The sequence below is a fragment of the Dermochelys coriacea genome, chromosome 10 (genome assembly GCF_009764565.3).
Source record: "Dermochelys coriacea isolate rDerCor1 chromosome 10, rDerCor1.pri.v4, whole genome shotgun sequence".
NCBI lineage: Eukaryota > Metazoa > Chordata > Testudines > Dermochelyidae > Dermochelys > Dermochelys coriacea.
In genome coordinates, this window is record NC_050077.1 from 3,711,373 (window position 1) to 3,736,881 (window position 25,509).

Consider the following 25,509-nt stretch of genomic DNA (forward strand, 5'->3'; position numbering starts at 1 on the left):
GGACTAAAGCTACTTCATGTCCCTGTTAGACAGACAAAGCTGGGTGAATCATACTCTTCCTTTGGAGATCAGTTAGAGGGGGTGACTACTGGCAGCTTCGCCTCTCTCCAAGCTGAAGATGTGCAGTGGCAAATAAGGGAATCTGGAGAGTTACTGCCTCGCCTCTGTCCTCAACTACCGAGCAGCTACAGTGTTGGTAACTGAGATGATATTCGGTAACTAGTCTCCAACTCCGGATCAGATCACAGGACCTGCTCGCACTCAGGTCAATGGCAAAACCTCACTGTCCCCATTGGTACAAGATCAACCCCTTATGCTTTAACAGAACCATGTTCTGGAACCTGAGTGAATCCCCTACTCTATGTCCTAGGCAGGATAAGATTGTTCCCTACAGGACGGGTTTATGCACATGCGTGGATGTGCTGTATGATCAGATTTCCAGGCCCTCCAGGTTTTCAGTAAAGGAGCTGCTAATTTGCTCTGGATTGTCTCTGGAATGGAATAAGAGAGAGAATGATCTTGTTGTCAAGGCACCGGACTGGGACCCAGCAGATCTTGTTCAAGTCCCACTTCTGCCACTGGTTTTCTGTGCGACTCTGGGAAAGTCACTTAGTCTCCCTGGCCCAGATCCTCACAGGTGTTTAGGCACCTAACTCCTAATCATTTCAGCGGATGTTAGGCACTTGAATACCTTTGAGGACTTGTGCCTCTCTTCCCCATCTGTAAAACAGAGACTGCTACATCCCTTCTCCCTCCTTTGCCGGCCTTGGCTACTTAGATTGCCAGCTCTTTGCTGCAGGGAATGTCTTTCACTCTGTGTTGGTTCCATGCCTAGCACAATGCGCCCGTGATATCAGCGAGGCCTCTTGGCACTAACCTAATACTGCAGCTACCAATTCGCTCAGGAGAGCCGGATACACTGGATATGAAAGGCTGGCTTTTTAATATCCAAGATGCATAGCGGTCGCTGTACTACCCTCATCCTTTTAGAAAGCAATCGGTACCACGGGAACCGACAACAGTCGGCAGCATTTATGCAGCCTTCTACATCTGAGCCCGTGCACACCCTGACACCCAGCACCACTCTGGAGTGGATATTACTCTCAGTTTGCAGATGCGGAGAAGTTAGGATGTTTCCACAAGGTCACCGAGAAAGTTACTGGCAGGGCCATGGGGACAGCTTGGTTGTTCCTGGCTCCCCGGCAATAGACTATGCAGCCTCCTAATCCAATATCATACAGAACCTGTCCAAAAACCAAGGCATCCATCTAATGCCTTTTAAAAGCCGAGCACTAAAGAAATAACACAGCATGAGCCTGAGTCAAAAAGAACATGGTGTCCCAGAGCCATCTGAGAAGAGCCTCAGCACCAGGTCCTGGCTGGAAGCTTGGACAGGCAGTGAATTGCAATCTCACTCTGCACAAGTTAGCAGAACATGCAGTAATTGCAGAATAGGCCAATAGGTGGCCATTAATGGACAGCCCTTTCCCCTCCCACCAACACAGCAGCAGCTGAATATTTCAGGACATAAAGATGGGCACATTAACAGAGACAGAGCCAGGAAAGCCAGGCGCAAAACCTCAATTCTTGCAGCCTTATTGAAGGGGGCAGGGGAAAGACCCACAGGAAAGTAAGATGCTGGTGAAGGAATATTTCCCGTCATCCAATGAGAGGCGGGGCACTGTGCGCCCAATGCTGCTCACAATATGCAAGGAGGTGGGGAGGAAGCCGTCCCTACCGCCATGATGGTGCTGGGACAATATAGCCAGGATCCCTCACTGAAACCCCTCACCAGGTGACAAGTAACACCCATACCGAGCCCTTGTCATCAATAGATCTCAAAGCACTTCACCTTCTACGAACACGATTTTTTTCCCCACACCATCCCTGTGCGGCAGGACCATTGGACAGCTGTAGAACTGAGGCACGAGGAGGCTGCCCACGGTCGCACAGGATTTCTGTGACAGCACATGGAAGACCTGGGTTCAATTCTAAGTACTAGGCTAGTGCCCTCACCACTGAGCTGACACACTCCTATGTTCCCCTCCCATTTCATGGTGCTCAGAAGCCCGAATGCCAGAGAAACCCACCCCCACCCTCCTCTCTGTAGTCAGCTGCAACAGAAGTCCTGCTCCACCTCACTGGCCCAGGAACCCTGTGCTGCAATGCATCCTGGGGAATGCAATCCTCTTCCAAACCACCCAGCAGTCTTCTGCTTTAAAGGGCTATTTCCCTCCACCCCTCCAAAAACACAACTTGCATCATTTTTAGAGTCCTGGAGACAAAGCTTCTGCAGGTAAATAAGCACTTGATCTTTAAACTCACCATTACCATAGAAACCAGTGGTACCATATGTAGCTAGCTCAGAAAGAGCATGGATGCTACAGCTGGGCAAAAACATGCAAGACACTGGCAGCCCTGGCAGTCTATGGACAGAGTTTGAATGCATGCAAGTGTGTATTTTAAAGGAAGAGAAAGATTTTTCATAGGCACTCACTATTCCAGCTCCAGACTAGAACTGCATACTGATTACACACCTTTCCATTTGCTCTGCTAACATTCAATATTATCTATGTAGGACACTCCAATAGCCCGATGAATGGGACATTCACCAGGTGATTATTTCAATCTCTCAGGGCCTTCTCCTGACCTTTTGCAGATTCACACAGTAAAAGAGCAGAAAGAAAAGGAGCGCTTGTGGCACCTTAGAGACCAAATAAATTTGTTAGTCTCTAAGGTGCCACAAGTCCTCCTTTTCTTTTTGCGAATACAGACTAACACGACTACTACTCTGAAACCTGTCATTATGCAAGGCACTAAAAGAGCAGAGTGATTTTTTGACTGTCACATGGTGTTTAACATTGTCATGGAAAGAACAACAAGAGACCATGTGGAACAGGTGGGCAACTTCCAACCTCCTCTCTCTGGTGGGCTTGCTTCCCTCCATGACACCTTCGCAGATAATGACAAACCCACTGCAGCTCCTGCCGAAACACACTGTGTGCATCTGCTCTATGAGTAGCATTACACCAAGGACTACAGCGCACACAGTCCCCAAAGCTCTGGAGACAGAGGCGTCTTATGAATTATGGGGAGAGAGAGAGAGATGGTGGGAATGGGAAGTCACCAGAAACATACACGCGATCAACAAATTAGAGTTTCCTCTGGTTAGAGACACCCCAGGCTCATTAAGGCTGTTGCCTCCCTAGTTTGCGTGCTTTGCAAGCGATTTTAGTACACAATTTCGAGGGGGCAGTGGGCATATGTCTCACCCTGATCCTGGAACATTTGAGGCCATATTGTTTTGTCATCAAGTTTGAGTGTCTGATCTTTTCACCTAGGCACTAGATGTCCCAAGGTCCAGATGCCCGTCTAGATCATTAGGCGTGGCGTGCAGTTACAGGCAGTCTAGCTAGAGATGGGCAAATCCAGGTATTTTGTTTCTGTCGCAAAGCAATGTAAGTTGCAAATGCTGTGCTGCAAACTCCAAGCGGCACAAACCCATGGGAAAAACTGCAAGTCCAATCACGCAGGTCTCCTTCGGGCAGAAATCCCATTAAGTTAAGGAACGTGGGACTGACTCTCACCCTCAGATGGTCAGGAAGGAGCTGTAGGCCGGTTATCTCACCATTTTATCCTTCTTTAAAAAAAAAAAAAAACCAAATGTGAAATAAGTGGCTGCAATTCAGTTGCTTTCAGGGGGAAGTATTGCTAGTGTCTCACTTTATGGAAAAAAATCCTCCTCTTTGTGATCCGGTGGCACGTCCTTTGGTAATTGAATGCTTCAATCACATTTAGTTGGAGCATCCTCCACAGACAGCGCTTTGCTGGTTCCATGCTCCCCATCAGGTCTCTCCGTAGCGCTGAGTTGCGTTAAAGGGGGAACTCTCACCTTAGGACAAATGTGGGGAAAGCTACCTGTTGTGGGCAAGGAGGCCAGCAGTGGCCATGGCAGGAGGATAGCCACATATGGCCTGCAAACAGTGGCCATGCAGACAGGCCTGAGCAAGACTACAGGGTGCCATACGTAAGAACCAGACTCTAGCCAGGAGAGCGACTGGCTGCTGTGCAGCACCTCCGGGAAAGAGGGGGACTGGAGCAAGCATTCACAGCACCAGGCAGAGTCACACTCCTGTAGGGGAGGGCGCGTAACGGATGGGTTGGGAGCTGGGGTGCGTGGGGTTAAACCGATACTTGCACTGTTTCTTTGTGGCAGTCCCAGCAATGCAGTCTTTGTAATTCATCACTCAGCACCGGAAGGTGAGAGCCTTAAGGACTTAGCACAGTGAGCGACTATAGCGTCTGCCTCTGGAGCACGTGGCCAGGGAAGCGGTATCCCCCCGGGACACCCTCAGCCGGCTCGGTTACAGTATTCAGAAGCAAGTATTGGAGGCTAGAGTCCACCTGGCAGCCCAGCTGCTCCATCATGCTCTGCAGCCATAAACCCTGTGCTAATCCAGACTAAAGGCACTGTCCCAGCAGGCTCTCACCAGAGGAGGTGATGGGCTGGGAATTCCAGGGCCCTGCCTACAGCATTAGTGAGCAAGCTCAGGAAGGAAAGGGTGAGCACCCATCTCTGTCCCTTTGTCCCCCCCAGTCCAGAGCCGTCCATTTGGAAAGTCCCTCCTCTTTGCTGCTGTGGGTTTTCTGCTCATCCTTCAAGTTTAATACGAGTGAAATGAGCCATTTCGGATTCTAGGGCATGGATCCCCTTTACTGAGACTCATTGATACAGGAGCTCCGGGACCATTCTCTAGCCCCTACTGTGCAAGGATCTTTAAGCACCTTACAGACATTAATGAGTTAAATCTCAACGGCTGTAGGAAGAAGGAACCATCATACCATTTTTACAGAGGGGAGAGAAGAGGGGTTGAAATAAAGCACAAAGCAGTTAAGTGATGTGCCCATGGTCATGCAGCGAGCAAGTCCCAGTGCCCTGCTCTGAACACTAGCCCACCCTGCCGGTCCTGTGTAGTGAAGGTTACCGCACAAGGCTGAGTATGAAAGATGCACCTCAGGCAAGAATAAGACTCAGACAGGAATAATAAGATGACCTATAGTCGCATGTGCAGACCCTTGCTTCGGAGAAGTGTTAGCGTCATCTGGAGCATTGTGGGTCTCCAACAGCGATATCCGAGGGCCACACCAGAGTGAGCCCTGCATGAGACACAGGCATGACGCCCTGCCCTACATGGAAGCCATGACTAGCGTGTCTGCTGCTGGAGTCCCCTCAGAACAACACACTCATCGGGCTGGCACCTGTAACAATTTGCTCCTCGCAACGATCCTTTAACATCCCGCAGTCAGACTGCGGGGTCACCCCACTGAAATCTAGAAAGCCACGGAGGAAGGAATCGGCACGGATGGTAACTCTAGACATAATTCAGGGATGCAAACACATGCACCACAGATGTGGCCAGACGGTGTCACGTCCAAGTCCTGTGGTATCAAAGTGCATGAAGAGGCAAAAAAAACCCAAAAAAACAAAAACAAAAAAAATTCTCAGCCCAGTTGCCCTGAAAGAGCCTGCGGTAAGAGAAAGGAGAGGTAGGCCCATGTCAGACTGAGGTTCCCAGTTAGCAGCAGTACCCTACGGTGCACAGATCTACACAGTGCCTATGCCCCGAGCCCCAGGGAGAGACAAGCAATTGTACTGGGCTTTATTTCTGTAGCTGAAACCACAAGGGCAGGAGCTATTTTAACGGCCACTGTGAGATGCGTCACTCAGATGCAGTGCTTGGTACAGGGAATTTTCTGGGTCCTTTCTCCACACTGCACCCAGCTTGCCATGTTAATTATTTATGGTAAGTTTTTGCAGCACCTTTTCCTGGTATTAGGGAGCTTCAGGTGTCAACCAACACCAAACTGAATATTACACTAGGAACCAATTATCTACTGCTCTCTGGGGGATTCATTAGAGCAGAGGTGGGCAAACTACAGTTCTGCCCGGTCCCTGAGCTCCTGGCTCGGGAGGCTCGCCCCCGGCCCCTCCCCTGCTGCTCTGGGCAGGCTGCGAGCTCCTGAGGCAACAGAGCTGAAGAGACAGACCTGACCCGGGGCTCTGCGCTGCACGGTGCATGGCTGGCTCCAGCCAGGCGGCACGGCTGCCTGTCCTGGTGCAACCGCGCCGCCAGCCACCGGTGCTCCAGACAGTGCGGTGAGGGGTAAGGAGCGGGGAAGGGAGGTTGGATAGAGGGCAGGGGAGTTTGGCGGGTGGTCAGGAGCTAGGGGTGTGGATAGGGGTCGGGGCAGTCAGAGGGTGGGGAACAGGGGAGTTGAATGCGGGCAGGGGTTCTGGGGACAGTCAGGGAGAAGGGGTGGTTGGATAGGACAGGGGTCCCAGGGGGGTGGGGGGACAGTCAGGATGGAGAGGAGGGGTTGGATGGGGCAGCAGGGGGCAGTCAGGGGCGGGGGGGGTCCGGGGGCGGTCAGGGGACAGAGAGCTGGGTGGATAGGGCAGGAGTCCTGGGGGGGATGTCAGGGGGCGAGAAGCGGGGGGATGGGGGCCAGACCACGCCTGGCTGTTTGAGGAGGCACAGCCTCCCCTAACCGGCCCTTCATACAATTTCTGAAACCCGATGCGGCCCTCAGGCCAAAAAGTTTATCCGCCCCTGCATTAGAGTCACTCATGGGCTACTATGAGGGATCTGGCAGAATTTCCAGTGCAAAACTTTGGGTCTCAGAGATCAACCCCCCCCCTGCACAGGGGACATCAGCATGGCCTATCCAGCTATATGGAGTTAAGAAGTGTCCCCATCTCTCTCCTCCCTCTCCTGGTTTTACATCCCTGCGCCACAAGATCCCAGCACTGCCCTAAAGCTAACAGAGGTCTGGATTACTTGTGGCACCTTGGAGACTAACAAATTTATTAGAGCATAAGCTTCCGTGAGCTAGCTGTAGCTCACGAAAGCTTATGCTCTAATAAATTTGTTAGTCTCCAAGGTGCCACAAGTACTCCTTGTCTTTTTGCGAATACAGACTAACACAGCTGCTACTCTGAAAAGAGGTCTGGATGTGACTTCCTCTGGAGTCAGTTGGGACCACTCCAAGTGACTTCCCAGGTGTGTGTGTGTGGGGGGGGGGGTTGTCTGATGCTACCCTTCCGGAGGCTGAGCTCTACTGCTTCCTCCACCTACTCCCAGCTCCAGGGAGAGACCAAAAATTCAGCCTCCAGGCTAGCCACTGAACCAGAGAACAGACACTGAAGCTTGGCCCAAGGAAGTGCAATTGCTGTCGTTACCTGAGAGCAACGGGGCTCAGGCAGGATCAGCTATCTCAAGAGACTCATTTATTTAGATACCTGCTGACGTCAGGTGGAGGGTAATTAACAAGCGGTAATGAAGTAAGACAGCAGCAAAAGTAGGAAGAGAAATCAGGAGTCCAGACTCCCACGCCCCCGATTGAACCACTCCACCACACGCCATCCCCAAAGGAGCACAGAAGCCAGTAGCACATCACCCCATCTCTCGTCTAAGCAGACGACTCTGCCCAATCCTTTGCCGGTTAACGCCACCATGGGTTTCTGCAGAGACGACATCGATAAGGGTGGGATTCACGTACTACGAAGACAAGACGTTGGAATCTTGGGCCCAAATTCAATCATGCAAAAGCTGGTGCTTCTGCTCTGATCTCAGTGCAAGTCCACCTCTCTCACTGCAGGGACGAATTCGTCTGGGCGGCTTTATCTTCGCATTGAATTTGCACTTCCTCTCATTGACGAGGGATTTCAGACGAGTCTGTGAAACAGGCAGGGGTACTCCATAAAGCATTCTGAGGGCACTGGGAACATTTTAAAATGAATGCTTTCCTTTCCATTTGCCAACACAAATGCTTGCAACAGAAATAAATCTCAACGCACTTGAGAACAGGCGAGAGAACACTCACGAGGTAATGGCGTCCGGAATGGCCGTCAAGGCAACAGACCCAGGCTGATGGACTGCGTGCTCTTCCCGGGCCTGCTGCTGAGGCGTGTAAACATAAAGATGCAATAAATCAATGTCCACAATTACAAGGTGGTCTGATAGAGCCACGTCCTGGAACATAATTTCCTTAGACACTGCACTCGGCAATAAAAAGGGTCTTTATTTCTAAGTATAATACCAGAGACTTCCCCTTGACTTGCTGCTAAAAGCCTGAGTGGATTCGTTATAGCTTTGGTAATGTATCGGGGAGAAGGCTCAAGTACAAATATTGAAGGCAGCTTCGCGAACATTGCCCAGAGATCTCATTTATCTGAGTCAGGGCCCAATCCTGCAAACCTTCCCGAGGGGCTGGAGCATGTGTTTCCGGTCACAGGCACATAAAGTTCAACGGGGTTTGGGTCACTTCCTCCGTGGGGCCCACACCCTGCACTACGCAAAACAGCCAGCAGGGAGGGGTCGTGGGATGGGGACTTTAGTTAGGAAGCTGATAGAGCTAGGGGCTCTCATTTCGGGTGGGGGGGGGTGTTGTTTTGGGCCGATGGAGGAAAGATAGTCACAAAGGCTCGTGCTGGCTAAAGCTGGAGTTTCAATTAGAGCTGGGTGAAAACTGGAAAAATAATTAAAAAATAATCCATGACTGGTCAGTCCAGTTTTTAAATTAATTTGCTTCAATCCTATTCACGCCCAATTTTAATCAAACCCATTTCACACGCGGAGGAGCTTAACTTGGTGTTTTAGGGCAAATAAATGATTTAAATGGATTTTCACTGAACTTATTCCATTAAATATTCACATCATTATTTAAACTCAATCTGGATCAGTGTGTTTTATTTGCAGTAAAACGTTCTCCATTCCTGAACACATGGGCAGATTCACATGTCCGCTCCCGGGGCCCGACCCCTTGGGATGTCACTGCCTCCGAGTTCTGTGGGAGGAGCTTCCCCGGGGGGAGGGGCCTCAACCAGACACCGAAGCCAGGTTCACCCATCGAGGTTTTGCCACTCGAGCTATCTAGACTAGGAGTGTGGTTTTTATGACATAGAGCCGCCATCAAAAGCAGTGGGGTAGACTCCGTTATACCGGCAAAGGGCTTTTGCCAAGCTAGTTCCCCGGGCAGCAGGAGGTTTGCTTGTCATGTCAGTACCTTCAATAAAACCGTGGGTGTTTTGTGGAAGGAAAGTGAGTTAAACACAAACTGCCACAAGGAGAGAGTCAGTCTTTTCTTCACATGTTCCAGGGCTGCTATTATAACCTCAGCTCACAGATACCTGGCTGCACTTGGGAGGAGGAAAATCACGCCTTGCAGATGGGGCACCAGGCTGCTATTTACGAAGAGCTGGCACCCCCTCTGTGCCGTTCACCTTGTGCTGCAGTGATGCCATGGCGCAGGACAGACAAAAAGCATTTTAGAGCCGCACTCTCCCTGAGCTGGAAGGCGGAAGTCACGTGGCATCCAGTTCTATGTATGGCCAAGGCCAATATCTGCCTAACCAGCAGCTCTGCTGTGCACTTTGGCAATGCTGAGGATGGGCTTACATCACAAGCCCATGCAAAGCAGGTAGCCTAGGATTTACAACATACTCGTTTTATTCCACTCGTCCTGCCACGAACAGGGCAAGCCTTGCTTACACAGGGACAAGAGGCTATTGGTTTAGCCTGAGGAGGTCACAGGCTAACAGGGAAATCTGGAAAATGTAACCTAATCCATGTTCCAGTAGGCTGGGAATGCTCCCAAACAAGACCAAGGTGGGTTTGGTTTTCTTTCCATGGAAGTGAAATACAACAATGAAGTGAGGCAGTGTGGTTTAGTAGATAGCGCTCTCAACTGGGAGTCAGGAGACATGAGTACTATTCCTAGCTCTGCCACTGGCCTGCTGGGTGACTTTAGGCACATCACTTCCCCACCCCGTGCCTCAGTTTCCTCATAGTTTCTAATGGGGATAGGGACACTGACCTCCTTTGTAAAGCGCTTTGACATCTATGATAAAAGCACTCTCTAAGAGCTAGGGACTAATTATACCAGAATATGACCAGCCCATCACAACAGAATAAAACAAACAACAGAGGCTAACATTTTCAAAAGCATTGCAGTGACTTAAGAACCTAAACCCCTTGGGATATGGGTAAAATTGTCAAAAGCACCTAGACACACTCTATGGCCTTCATCCCTGGGCCTCAAAGTGCTTAACAAATAAGTATTCCCCGCCCAACCCCGGGGGTCCGATAACGTGACACTAGTCTGATAGATGCGCAGCACACCCAGAGAGGGTGAGGCTCACAATCCTAAACAGTGGGGACTGATTCGGGATGTCTCGCATTTTGGAAGCCCCGCGGGAGCTTCGCTGTCTGCTCTTTGAAGAAGCTCAGCATGGGAGACTTGATATGAAGCCAGCAGGAGCTGCAAGTACTCAGCACCTCTGAAAACATTAGACCCAAAGGTTAATGGTAGGTCTGAACTAGTGTCAATGGTGGATTCTCTGTAACAAAGCCTTTAAACAAGGATTTGAGGACGTCAGTAACTCAGCCAGAGGTTAGGGGTCTATTACAGCTGTCGGTGGGCCAAGTTCTGTGGCCTGTGATGCGCAGGAGATCAGACTAGATGATCATGATGGTCCCTTCTGACCTTCAAGTCTATGAGTCTCAATCTGGGCACCCAAGGTCAGTGGCCACTTCAGGCAATTTGGCTGTAAATTGGTTGCTGCAAGCTGCAATGTAAGCCAGTGGCAGAGCGGAGAACGGAATCTAGGAGCCCTGACTCCAGATCCCTGCTCTACATTCTTTCACAGCTAGGGACAAGATCCCAGAGTCCAGATTCCTGCTTTAACTGCCATCAAAGAAATGACATGGAAAAGCAAACTGTTGCTTTGTTTCTCTAACCAGGGAACCTTTTAGGGCAATTGCATTTTGTGGACTTCCTATTATTGGTTCTATTATTGAGCTAAGAGCTGTACAAAGGCAGAACAGCTGCCTCGGTGCTAAACATCTGCCTGTACAGTTTACAAACTGTACAAAACACACAACTCTTTAAACACTGCCCCATCAGACCCCACGAGGAATTTAAACTCTTAATTATTCAAGCAGTGCAGCAACTTTCAGAGGAACCACCATTTAAAATACCAAACATTTAAAAGAATCATCCCAGCTCAAATTCCAGCCCTCCCTTCACAGGTTAGCGCAGCTGAAATGCAGGCGCTATAGAATATAGGCTCTCAACATCCCTGCAGACTATTTCGCAGAAATTTAAAACTTTTTAAAGCACATCGCTCTTTGGGGCACTCCCTTGCAAGCAAGTTTAATTGGTTAACACAAGGAGCACGCTGGTAGATCAGAAAGGTTTGGAGAAGCAAGGAAGTGATTTAGAATACACAGTGGATCAATCCCTTGCGGAGAAAGAAGAAACCCTGAGCAGCAACAATGTAATATTTCTCAGGCTTAAGGCACAGTCTGCAGTTCCTGCCTGCATCCATATTTTAATATTCCCTTCTCTCCCCCTGCTGATAATTCCCAGCTCAGATGTAACTGATCATCTGTTTTCTTTAAGAAAACGTAAAACTCAGTTGCATTTGCTGGGTCGCATCCAAACACAGTCACCCCTGTAATTCTATAAGGCACAATGGGCATCTTAAAAAGACAAACATCATGACTGCATCATCTAATGTTCGTCTTCCCTAAGGCACAGCTATAAACACAGAGGAATTATGCAGATACTTCTGGGGTGGAGGACTATAGCTAACTGCTGAGCTGTGGGATATTCAAGGATCTTTGGAAGCTCTCTCTGCTCTGTGGGGATGTAAGATTTAAGGCCTCATTTGAAAGACTGACACACAAGTAAACTGCAGGCATTAAACTAATCTAACCTTGAAAGGTTGAAGGGACAAGCCGACCCTGCTAAGATTAGAACCTGTGGGTAAATCTCCATACGTTCCATTAGACCTCTCAGCCTGACCTCCTGCATCATCCCAGTCAGCAAGGGGTTGGGAAAAAGCAATCAGATGTTAGTTTGTAGCAGTTGAGACTAGTTTTGTAATGGAATCATACATGTTAGATCCTTTAGGTCCTCCAGACTAACTCCCAGTCAGTGCAGGGCTGTGATGGACAGCATCATTTATAGTGTCCCCGTCCTCCCCCACCCCAACCTAGTAGAATGAGAGAGACCCAAGAGTGAAATGGATCAGCTGGATTCCTACAGGGAAGCTAAAAATGAAACATTTGAGCTGCTGCCTAGGACGACGATGCTGTGTCACCCAGTGGATAGACTCTGTATTGGCGGTGTCGCAGCTCTCACCTTGGCTCTCTGGCCCAAGCCCAGCATCATCTCCCTCTGTACTGTGAAATAGCTTCAATGAGGAGTAAAATGTCTGTGTACAGTGGCCAATTCTCAAAGCTCCTCTTGGCCCCAGGCCAGCTCCCATTATAACTTAGATCCAAGAGCCTGAAAACGTCAGGTTAAGGAATTAAGCGGTTTCCGTCCCAGACACGGAAGCCGAGCTGAAACAGAGAAACCTGCTTTTTCCACGCCTAAAAATAAACAGGTTTCAAGTGACTGTTTAATGTGCCCCCAAGTTAGCAAATTCTCGGTGCCCCATTTGAATGCTGGGCAGAGCAAGAGGCCCTTGAAATAGGTATTTGTAACAAAGAAAAACAGTATTTTTCTCTTGCAACATTAAATTTCTCTCCATTTACTTGGTCTGCTCCTCCCGTACCGATCCCCCCTTTCCCCCATAGGGTAAGGAGGCAGGTGGAACTGGAGCTCTCTGGCCAAAGGGGCCCAACCCCTCAGCTTCCAAAGTGGAACTAGAGGCCCATCTATCTGGGGGTAGCTGGACTGGTGCAGCTACACCATTGCAAACCCCCAGAGTGAAGTGCTGCACAGATGTGGGTGGAAACCCTATCTGATGGCAGTGCTGGGAGTGAGCATATATGCTGGGAGTTAACATGACACAGTGACATCTGGTACATACAGCCCCAGTACAAATAGAATCATAGACTATCAGGGTTGGAAGGGACCTCAGGAGGTCACCTAGTCCAACCCCCTGCTCAAAGCACGACCAATCCCCAACTAAATCATCCCAGCCAGGGCTTTGTCGAGCCTGACCTTAAAAACCTCTAAGGAAGGAGATTCCACCGTCTCCCTAGGTAACCCATTCTAATGCTTCACCACCCTCCTAGTGAAATAGTTTTCCCTAATATCCAACCTAAACCTTCCCCACTGCAACTTGAAATCATTACCTCTTTGTTCTATCATCTGCTACCACTGAGAACAGTCTAGATCCATCCTCTTTGGAACCCCCTTTCAGGTAGTTGAAAGCAGCTATCAAATCCCCCCTCATTCTTCTCTTCCGCAGACTAAACAATCCCAGTTCCCTCAGCCTGTCCTCATAAGTCATGTGCTCCAGCCCCCTAATCATTTTTGTTGCCCTCCGCTAGACTCTTTCCAATTTGTCCACATCCTTCTTGTAGTGTGCGGCCCAAAACTGGACACATTACTCCAGATGAGGCCTCACCAATGCTGAGCAGAGGGGAATGATCACATCCCTCAATCTGCTGGCAATGCCCCTACTTATACAGTCCAAAATGCCGTTAGCCTTCTTGGCAACAAGGGCACACTGTTGACTCATATCCAGCTTCTCGTCCACTGTAACCCCTAGGTCCTTTTCTGCAGAACTGCTGCCTAGCCGCTCGGTCCCTAGTCTGTAGCAGTGTATGGGATTCTTCCGTCCTAAGTGCAGGACTCTGCACTTGTCCTTGTTGAACCTCATCAGATTTCTTTTGGCCCAATCCTCTAATTTGTCTAGGTCCCTCTGTATCCTATCCCTACCCTCCAGCGTATCTATCTCTCCTCCCAGTTTAGTGTCACCTGCAAACTTGCTGAGGGTGCAATCCATGCCATCCTCCAGATCATTAATGAAGATATTGAACAAAACCAGCCTGAGGACCGACCCTTGGGGCACTCTGCTTGATAATGGGTGCCAACTAGACATGGAGCCATTGATCACTAACGGTTGAGCTGGCTTTCTATCCACCTTATAGTCCAATCATCAAGCCCATACTACTTTAACTTTCTGGCAAGAATACTGTGGGAGACTGTATCAAAAGTTTTGCTAAAGTCAAGGAATAACACGTCCACTGCTTTCCCCTCATCCACAGAGCCAGTTATCTCGTCATAGAAGGAAATTAGGTTAGTCAGGCATGACTTGCCCTTGGTGAATCCATGCTAACTGTTCCTGATCACTTTCCTCTCCTCTAAGTGCTTCAAAATTGATTCCTTGAGGACCTGCTCCATGATTTTTCCAGGGACTGAGGTGAGGCTGACTGGCCTGTAGTTCCCCGGATCCTCCTTCTTCCCTTTTTTAAAAGATGGGCACTACATTAGTCTTTTTCCAGTCATCTGGGACTTCCCCCGATCGCCATGAGTTTTCAGAGATAATGGCCAATGGCTCTGCAATCACATCTGCCAACTCCTTTAGCACCCTCGGATGCAGCGCATCTGGCCTCTTGGACTTGTGCTCATCCAGCTTTTCTGGACAGGCCCCAAAAGAATTCCATTAGCTTAATCTGTCTTGCAAAAGTGACTTTAAGCATACCACTAGAATTTCAAACAACTAATATTTTACCTTGAGGACATGAACGACTCAGAGGGCTCCAGCTACTGGCTGCAGTCAACAGTCCGGCAACAGGGCAGGTCGAAGAAGCTGAATGCAGGATCTCAGAGAACAGAAATCGGCCAGTAAGAACCAACATTGCCCTCGAAGAAGAGGGCTCAGGCCTGGTGTGCAGATCCCACCCAGATGGCTTGTGAGATACAGTATGAAAGGAGGGAAAGCCACAGCACAGAGAAGTTTAGAGTCAGAGATTTTAAGGTCAGAGGGGACTATCAGATCATTTGAAGTACATCTACCCAGCAGTGGGAGGTCTGGTTCCCAGATGACGTAGACATAGACATGCTAGCGGCTCTGGCGCTAGTCTGCTAACCATAGCACTCTACGAATAGCTTGAGCTAGCCAGCTGAGTCCACACCAGAGGGGGTTGGGCAGGATTGCACTTGACACACTGGTATTTTGAACACACTTGCTCAGGCAGAGGTACGCATGAAGGTCTACATGGGCTGGGAGTCACAGCACCCCGCTGCTGTGCAGACGTACCCCTACTCTGACCTCCTGCCGAACACAGACTGTTAAATTTCATGCAGTTACCCGTCCTGCGCCCAATAGTGTGTGTTTAACTTCCAGAAAGGCATCCTGTCTGGATCTGAAGGCATCAAAAGATGGACAATCCACCACGTGCCTGAGCTGTTTGTGCCAATGGTTAATCACCCTCACAGTTAACAATTTGTGCCTTTTTGCTAATAGGAATTTATCTGGCTTCTGCTTCCAGCCGCTGGTTCATGTTCTGCCTTTCTCTGTGAGGCTGAGGGAGAGAGCCAAGCACAGAATGCAGCACTGAAGGAGGCCAGGTGGCATAGCGCAGGCGGGCCCACGCTACATCCTTGCACTCATCGAAGAGATGCCAGACATGGGCTGCTCTGGAGGTGGGGCTCTGAGCAGCTGGTGTTCTGGAGAAGAAGAGGAGGGTCCCCCCCAAGCCAGTGACTGATGCTCTAGCTACCTCTGTACATTACTGGTGAAAGAGGGTGTGACACAGAGGCCCATTGGTGCCAGTCAGTGTTCTTTACAAGCAACTGTCTGACAAACTCACTACACCTAACACACCACTCTCATGGCATTTATTCATGAAGGGTAGCATGTGAGGTCTCTACTGAAAGCTTGTAACTTATCAATACTCATAATCATTGTGAAGTGTGTGTGTGTACGGGTACTATTTAAGAAATAAAGTACTCTACTGAAAACTACGTCATCATTGTGGAGTAAAAGTTAGTCATTGCTACCAGGCAATCGTATGTGTCTGTGATGGCCCATTTGAGTGGGAGGGAGTTGTCATGCTTCTCTGGTCAGCCGGTGATGTGATGCAAAGTTCTATTGCCTGCCCTTGCCTCATCCCACACTGGTCAATGGAAAACCATCAAAAGACTATTGCGAACAATCAAAACCAGTTGGAGGTAAGAAGAAACATTAAACCAGACAGGGGATTAGAAGACAAAAGATTGTTTCAGTCTGTCACAGGGTAGAGAGATGATCTGCATCCATTCACTGGGGGAACATCTTGTGGAGCAGGAGTGTTTTCAAGAAAGGTTGGATCCTGGTTCCTGTGAACCCAGGCAGCCCTTCAACAGACTGCACTGGGGTGGGGGGTGGGATCCACTTTATTAGAGGGAAAGGTAATTAATAAGCGTAGGTCCTAGTTCACATTTTATGATTTTGCTTTCAATTGTAACCATTTGTTTTCACCACTCTCCCTTGTTTCTAGTGGACTCTTTATTCTCTCTTAAATTAACCTTTTGTTTTATTATAAGCACGTGGAACTGCTGTGTGTTAGGGAAGTGGTGATTTAAGGTACAACCGGTGAAACTAGGATACACTGCTCATATGGAGGCAGAGGACCTGGGATTCCTGTGAGTAGCTAGTGCCAGGGGATGGATATCCCAGAGGAACGATTCAAAGGAACTCAGGGAATGGAACAGGGTATCCCTATTGTTAACCTGCAAGGCAAAGACAGGGCAGGCGTAGCCCAGAGGTGAGTGCTTGAGTGGCTGACAGGCTGGTGATATCAGGGAGCTGACACCCGGTTACCAACGGCAAGTCTATGTCTTGCTGGAGGCAGGACGGGTTACAAGGTGACACCCAGACTTGTCTCCCCCAAGAACTGTCACAGGGCCTGACCTACGAGTACAGAATCCATGGACCCAACACTCAAGAGAAATGGCAGCAACCTGACTGTAGCAGCCTTCCCACCAGAGCCACATTACCCAGACTACAGCAGAAGAGATCATGGAGCGGCAGAAAATGCCAAGGAGTTTAGGTTCAGCCAATCAGCTCAGCAGCTGCGTCCTCCATGATATTTATACCATACATCCAGATCAGAGCAGGACCCAACACGATGGCACATCGACCCTGCTGGTGAGCAGGCTTTAAGACCTTATGTAAAGAGCTTTCATTTGCAAGTCTATGACACACTAGGGAAGAATAAATAAAAGTTTAAAGCCCAGCAAGACTGAATATAAAATAGAGTTCTTACATAGAAGCCACATGGCACCACCATCGAAATGGAGAAGTGAAATATGTTTCAGAGATTACTGTTTCTCCAGTTAGTATACGGGGGATGAATGCTTCCCTCTCTGACCATCTGTACAAGTTCACTGATTACATCAGAGCTGCATCCGGGCATAAAGTCAGTGCAGGATTCAATCCAGGAGGTCTGAGCAAGAGGGGAACTCAAGAAGAGCAAGACGAAATGTGCGACATTCGCTAGGGAAGGGAAAGCTACCCAGCAAGTTAGATCTCAGGCTTCAGAATGTAAAAATGTTGTTTAATAGGCCAAGAAGGAACCCAAATCTCCAATCAACCCCAGTGCATCATCCCACAATTTGTTAGAAGCCCATTTCCACTAATGCTTCTATCAGACCATGGGAAAGAAATATATAGCAAATCTTAAGTTCCTAGACACCCGAACATGCACACACACAGAGAATCATCTAGTAACAACTGTAGGACCAATATACAGATGAAATACTGGAGTGTGTGCTACAGGGACAAATCCTGCATTGGTTGTGGGTTGGACCATCTGCCCCAATGAGTCATGAGGGATGCAATTTCTCTTCTCTGTCCAGCACACGGAACTGGCTAACCTCAAGGACTAGATATTCCAGGCATCGTCAGCAAGATGAAATGTAGCATGCAGATTCCAGGGTCTGTCTTGAACGTTTGCCCCAGGGTGGGAGACAGAGGCACTACAAGCCCCATTCTGCAGCATGCTGAGCAGCCTCCCCTCCCCCGGCTAGCGAAGGAGGCCACTCAGCATCTCTTGGGTTCGGCCATTAGGAATGGCCACGTCCCAAATACGCAGAACGGTGCCACAGGGGGTCAGTAAAGAAGTTACTGCTTTCTGCACCCTTGTGGGCTGGCATTCATGAGTTGCAAAGTGGAAGAGAGGATCAGGCTAGTGCTCAGCAGAGAAAGCACTAAACAGCAATTAAGAAAATAATCAGCACCAGCAAATTAACTTTGCTATTCTCAGTAGGCAGCACACGCTCACACACGTGCCGTATTTTCTCCTTTTTATATTTTCCTGTTTAGTTTCCATCACGTTGTTTGAAAAGTCATTGCAAGGATGGGGACCAATCTTAGAGCTTTAATGAGCACATCAGTCAACAGTTAGATAGCCCTATGCACAATATTATCTGTAAATCCCACTGAAATGATCTAATTTGGTTTCCTAAATATTCCCATCCCTTTCATTTTTGACTGGGTTTTGCTAGCAGCTTCTGAGTCGTTTTTAAAAAATGCTCAATGCACTAACTCTGAAATTCCTCCAGGGCCCAAGACAATCAGCGATTGAGGCCTTCCATCCTGTCGCAAAGTTAATTATACCTTTTATTCAAGATCACTTAGGACAAGGCCGTTTCAGAGGGACATTTCTCAAGACTACCACATTCAGACAAAACTGCACCACAGAATACGCTGTCATGTCTAAAACCAGCTGGCCTAGAAATTAGAGCCCAGTAATTTAGCACTTCATAAGCACCTTAGGTAACATCCTGGCCTCGTTAAAGTTATTAAAAGCTCTGCTGATGACTGCAATGCCGCCAAGATTTCAAGCCCAAGATTGAATAGTGAATGCGTTCTGCCCATTATCTTTGAGATACACAAACAGGGTTCATGTATGGGTAGGGTCCTATCAAATTCACGGCCACGAAAAACGCATGATGGACCGTGCTTTTACCCTATATTATACTGATTTCAAGGGAGAAACTAGTATTTTTCAAATTGGGGGTCCTGACCCAAAAGGGAGTTGCAGGGGGTCACAAGGTTATTTATAGGGGGTCGCGGTATTGCCACCCTTACTTCTGTGCTGATTTCAGAGCTGTGTGGCCAGAGAGTGGCGGCTGCTGGCCAGGCACCCAGCTCTGAAGGCAGCACCCCGCCAGCAGCAGCGCAGAAGTAAGAGTAGCGGTACCGCAACACCTTCCCCCCCGCCACACACACACACACACACACACACACACACACACTAACCTTGCAATGCCCTCCACCCCCAACTCCTTTTTGGGTCAGGACCCCCTGCAATTACAACACCCTGAAATTTCAGGTTTAAATACTGAAATCATGAAATTTTCAATTTTTAAAATCTTAAGACTGTGAAATTGACCAAAACAGACTGAATTTGATAGGGCCCTATATATGGGCTCCCAATGTGCTCCATGCAATCACCTCACTGAGTTCCACGGACAGGAGGCCTGGGGTAGCCTGCTTCAAGTCGACCAAGTCAATTATTATTCTGGGAGGTTTCTACTTCAACGTTTCACTAGCGTATGACTGGGAGCTAAGGACTGGCTAGTCTTTTAGCCAGCACATAACCACCTTAATCAGGCTTCACTTCATGACGTGACCAGACTTGGGTCTTCGGTTGCCTTTGCCAGCTGGGCACAGGCCTTTAATGTTTGCCATTCTTAGTAAGATTAAAACATGGACCATCTTTAAAATAAACAGAAGCCAAGAGAATGTTAATACAGATAATCCCCTGGCAATCCCATGCACCGATACACTTGGGTTTTGGCAGGATGATAGGGGTTCCTCTTCCTTTTTCTCCCCTGCTTGATTTGCTCAGTTTGCAAAGTAATGCATTCTACAAAATGCACAATAAAAAACCCTGTGGTTTGCCACTCTTAGTAAAGCCCACGCATCAGCAAGCCAAGGTGACAGCTATGTTCCATCCCATGAGAGCAACTCTGAAAAAACATTCCGCGTCCCCAAAAGGTAGGTTTTGGGACAGTATACCATGGTCACCATGCACTTGCTGGAAGCATCTTACAAGTGCACATCAAACCCAGATTGTCCCAATGTCTAGCCACCTTGTATCTAATTCACCCTGGGTTTGGTTTCTTAGTTACGCAGAGATTTCTCCACATTTTGTGACTTAGTTATTTCAAATGTGCATTGATGTGACCGTATCTATCCCATTCAATCAGATAGAAGAGAACGCAATTTGGTTTCCTATAGCACTCAGCGTATGAATAATTCAAAGTGCCACACAGAGTGGTGAGTCGCAGACTGTGTGTGATTTTATGCAGGCTGATATGCCAAATGTTCTCTTTGAGACCCCCACTGCCAGTTTGTTTTCTAAGACTGGACAACCCGGTGGACTCAGGAATGGGATGTGGATCTTTTTTAATTTCCTGGACAGTGATTTATGTCTTAGTCAGCCTGGGATTAGCCAAAATTAAGTCTCCATGAGCAGATGACTCCTGGGACGAGCGGGATTGCTTTCAGACCCATTCCTCTCAGAATGGCCACGAGTCTAGTATCTCAGCTGGAAATGTTTCAGCAAGGAAGCCAAGGACTAAATGGGCCACGGAGATTCAATCTTAGAGGGGAGCCCTCTAGGACCGGCTCACTGGGTGGGGCAACGTGACTCTGCCTGTGGTTCCATGGCTTTTGGGGAAAGAGAAGGCACCGGCCCCAGGGCTGCCAGGCCAGGATCACTCTTGCCAGCCGGCAAGAACAACTTGTGCATTTTATTACTTTGGGGACATTAATTCAAGTCCTTTTTGGCCGAGTCAGGAGGTGAGTTGGTTGCCCACTAGGACTTCGGGGAGATTACAGGCAGCACTTACGCACTGGCAAGTTATCGGCAAGCTGCAGAATTAGGGCACATCCCAAAGCTTTCTCCAAACGTTCTCCAAATGCAAAACGCCAAAGAGACATGAATAAAATCCTATCAGATGAGAACAAGGGAGGGAGCAGCCCTCCGCTCTCAGCATCACTTGGCAACTGAGCCCCTGCATGCAAATGAAGGGTTTTGGTATTCATGTGAGGGGGAGCTGTGTCCCAGCAGCTGCAAATAAAGCAGGAGCTCGGCCTTCCCGAGGGAGAAGGATTCTTGTTCACCCCTTGAGAGCCCCTCATGGGGAGCTGGAAAATGGAAGCCGAGGCAGCTAAAGACGCTGTTGTCTTAACAGTCAGAACTTCAGGAAATATTCCCCTGTGTTTCCACTAGCACCTTCACTCATTCCAAGGGAAAGCTTAAAAAGATCCAGTCACTTTCCATTGTCAGGCTGGTAGTGCATTGCTCTTCTCTGGGCAAGGGAAACAAAGGATTGTTCAGTTATACATCCTAGGCCTCACGGAGTAGAGGACCCCAAAGGCTGCAGTGGCCGGGTTGCAAACATGGCAGCCAACTTCATTTGTTCTTAAGCAAACTACACAAATTATGTTGAACTGGTGTGCTCGCAAAGGTGGGCTAACTGAAAAAACATTCCCAAAACATGAGAGAGACTTTAACTGGGGAGCAGGCTTGTGGTCCCTGTGATCCCTGGGCAGCAGAGTTCAAAAATGCAGCCAGAGCAGATATTACTCTCTGAGATTGTTGCCGGAGGACTGGTCGTTGCTGGGTCCACAGGCATTGTGCTGGTAGAACTGTGTCGGCGGAGGGTTTATGTCACTCAGAGAACTGGTGCGACTTCACTGGCAACACTTCAAGGCTTTGTTGGCAGGCCTCAAAATTGAGCGTGGACACAATGCAAGGCCAAGCTGACAGCGAACTTGGAGGAGGTCTCCCATTTAAGCACTGAGTAGCCCCAGCCCTGCTTAGCTTGGAAGTTGTGAGGCTAGGTTTGAAAGGCCCCAGACTGTGACAAACAGGGGGGTGTTCTTTGGGGATTACTAATACCATGACTGGACCTGGCACCACCATGGTGTGCCTGTATCTCATCCTGAGAGTCAGTCCAGGAAGCACAGTCCCTCACCTAGGGAGACAGAAGGAGGCCCCTTTCAACCCTTGCCTAATGGCTTACACTTAAAAGGTCATTAAGAAACAATGCCAGAGCGAGGTGCCTTAGGGTACGGCTACACTGCAAAACAAAAACCAAATCAACCAACCTGCAGCGAGACTCAGAGCCTGCGTCAACTGACTCGGGCTAGCGCTAAAGGGCTTAACGTAGCAGTGCAGACATCCGCCTTGGCTGGAGCTTGGGTGCCAAGACCCTCTCCCCAACAGCAGGTCTCAGAGCCTGAGTGGGAACATTCACACTGCTATTTTTAGTCCCACAGCACAAGCCTGAGTCAGTTGACCTGAGCTCCAAGACTTGGTGCCGGGGCATTTTTTTCTTCTTCTGAGTGGACGTACCCTTAATGATCCTGCCTGCTCTCACGCAGAGTGCCCAAACCTATCTGCGCCCTCAGATTGAGAGCCCCAGACATAAGAGGATCTGGACTTTTAGTCTGGGAGCAAGTTCATGGGTTCATTAATATCATGACAAAAGCAGCCTTTGGTGATGAAATAGCCGAAGAGTCAGTCAAATGGATACTTTGGGTTGTGACTTGTATGATGCCTTCAAAACCTAAAGAATTATCCAAGGGTCCATCAGTCTGTGGGCTCCAATCAAGAAGAACAGACTAACACTGTGCTCAAATGCAAAGTCAGTCAGTCAGAGTGCAGGTGGCAGGTGCTGTTACAGAGCTAACGGCAGACAGGTCATTGTTTGGTCATCGCCTGGTTGCGTCCAGATCTCGGTGTGATATTGATCTACGTGAGACTATAGGAAAGTATGAGCTCCCTGTGGTACCATGATAAATGTTCAAACACAACGGAACAATGCATGAGACACAGATGTTCTAGGGCTCTCAGAGACACTACCCAGGACTTCTGCAAGACTCTGGTTGTGTGTCTGCTGTTGGGGAACAGAATCACTAACAGCATCCCTCGGAGATGTGTTCCTATGACCCAGACCATTAAAAGCCGCCACAATGCCAGGTTTCCACACCCTTTTTGGATGAGACGCTACTGGAAAGATCAAATTATTTTACTGGAAGGCATTTGATTCAGCCTCCAAAAACTCTACCCGCTCTAAAAGTGCTCAGAATGGCTGAGACAGTCACCGGTGAGGTCATAAATGCACTGGCGGCATTCAGACCCTAAATTTACCATTTGAAGACCAACATTACGACACTTTCAGATACACATTAGTGGAAGCTTTCCAAGAAGCAGACAAATGGAGAAAAATTGCCACCAGCAAGGGGTGCCTTTATTCCTGCAATCATCAAGCAACGGAATGGTTCTGGGACGATCGAGCATATCCAAAACTACCCTCCCCTATTGGGCATGGATGGGTCTTTAAGGATGGACTGATCACATAAGTTGTGTGTGAGATACCATAGGCTCCTGAATCAACCCTTCAGCTAATTGAATGTTCATGTGCAAAGATCACCCTGCCAATGTTTGGCCAGCACCATCTGCTTTGTTTGGAGATGTGCAAGTGCAGCATGGACGAGGATCAACATGATGCATTAAGCAGCAGGGCCCTAGACAGAGACGACCCTGGTGATGACTTTGTTGAATTAATGTTTTCAGTCCCACATGTCAAGGCTAACGTCCCTACGATCAACCACGATCAGTGTACGCAATGCAGTGTACGCAGCCCTGTGTCAAAGTAGAATTAAAAAGACATTGATTTTTCAACGTTTTCCCAAATATAGCTATGTAGTCATTCATAATGGTACATGTTTTGTACCACTGTGTTTGTGGGAGAAAGGGTTTTCAAATGATCCCCAAACTCAACCCATTTCCAATGACACTGTAATTATCAAAACTAGAGGACTTGGAGCTGGTAACCAGAGGGGCAGGGGGAATGAGATCCCGCCCCCATCCCCACACTGCAGAAGATGACACCTCTGAAATGGATTCTATGGATTTTTATGAATCAAATGCCACCTCCCTGGCCTTTCAATCACTACTTTGCTCACAGAAGGAGATTTTACTACATTGTGCTCCCAGACCATTTGCTAGGAGAATGTAAATTGCTTCTGTTCTGCTCCAGAGGAAAGCCTCTCTTACTTAGCTCATGGAGAAGCGCAAGAATAGAGGAGACTGAGGTCTGGTCTACAGTACGTGGTTATTTCAGAATTAGCAGAGTTACTTCGAAGATTCCATTCATGTGACCAAACCAGTTTTTTTTTATTTAAAAAGGGCTCTTTAATCCGATTTCTGTACTCCACTTCGAAAAGTGGAGTAGCACTAAAATCGAGATCGCAGTTCTGGGTTACAGGTACTGTGGATGCAGTTTGACGTTATTGGCCTCCAGGAGCTATCCCAGAATGCTCCCTTGTGACTGCTCTGGACAACACTCTCAACTCCAATGCGCTAGCCAGGTAGGCAGTAAAAGCCCTGGGAACTTCTGAATTTCCTGTTTGGTCACCATCAGCACAGGCGACCATGCAGAGTCCCCCATCACAAGAGACCACGCAGTCCCGGATTTGCAGACGAGCTCCAGCATGGTCCGAACGGGAGGTACTGGATCTCATTGCATGTGGGGGAGACGAATCTGTTATGGCAGAACTACATTCCAAAAAAAAAATACATACGCTAAAATCTCCAGGGCCATGACGGAAAGAGGCTACTCCAGGACACAGAGCAGTGTCATACAAAAACCAAGGAGCTCAGGGAAGCATACCAAAAAGCCAGGGAGGCGAACAGGCACTCTGTGTCACAGCCCCATACATGCCGCTTGTACCATGAGCTGCATGCAATTATGGGGGGTGAAGCCACCACTACCCCACCACTGTCCGTGGACGTCTGCAAGCGAGGAGTAGCATGGAGTGAGGAGGATGAGTTTTTGGAGAACGAAGAGGAGGAGGAGAGGAGGACAGTGCACAGGTGGTACATGGGGAATCCGTTTCCCCACAGCCAGGAACTATTCTTAACGCTGGAGCCCACAGCCTCCCCCCACTCCCAAGGCGGGCTCCTGGACCTTGAGCCTGGAGAAGGCATTTATGGTGAGTGAGAGCTTGATCGGAGCCATGTGGTGGGGGTGTGGGGAAACCCATCCATGCTAGGCTGTTCGCATTTAGTTTAAAGGGCTCGCTCATCCCTGCTCAGAGCCTCATCAGAGCCACGCGGTGGGGGTGAGGGGGGGGGCGAGGAAAGGTGTTGTGCGAAGCGATCATCCCAGAGAGCCTGGCAGTTTGAAAGCATTGGAATGAATGCAGAAGAAGCACAACCCCGCGTGCCCCTAGGGCTTACCATGGCTGCCTGCAAGCTGAATTTTGTTGCCTGGCTGCATGTGATGGCTTACTCACACCAAGTGTCCGGCACTTCAGTATAAGAGGCAAAATGAGACCTTGTACAGAAAGAACATGTGCTATGTACTATGAATTGCCTGTTTCACTGAGAAAGAGTGTCCCCTTTATTCTCTAAAATGTATCTTAAAATACGACCCTCCCTTTTTCTCCTCCTGCAGGTGCAAATGTTTCAACACGACCCCTATCTACTCCGTTCCAGAGGCTGGTCAGACTAGAAGGTGGAAAAAACGAACTCGGGATGACATGTTCACCGAGCTCATGAAGTCCTCCTACACCGATAGGGCCCAGTTGAATGCGTGGAGGCAAACAATTGCAGAGTTGCGTAAAGCGTTACATGAATACGAAGAGAGGAGAGACGTGCGTGACGAGAGCAGGCAAGATGCTATGGTCAAGCTCAT

The 25,509-nt window shown here is 48.8% G+C and overlaps 1 protein-coding gene and 1 long non-coding RNA gene across 3 annotated transcripts in view; one reads left to right on the forward strand and one right to left on the reverse strand.

The window, feature by feature from the left end:
- The window catches only part of RAB26 (RAB26, member RAS oncogene family), a 219,860-nt gene that overhangs the window by 165,780 nt on the left and 28,571 nt on the right, over positions 1-25,509 (reverse strand). The window lies entirely within an intron of this gene.
- On the forward strand, positions 6,413-25,372 carry LOC122455970. Its single transcript, XR_006274517.1, has 3 exons — positions 6,413-6,447; positions 8,365-8,377; positions 25,270-25,372. It is a non-coding gene; the product is annotated as an uncharacterized LOC122455970 (long non-coding RNA).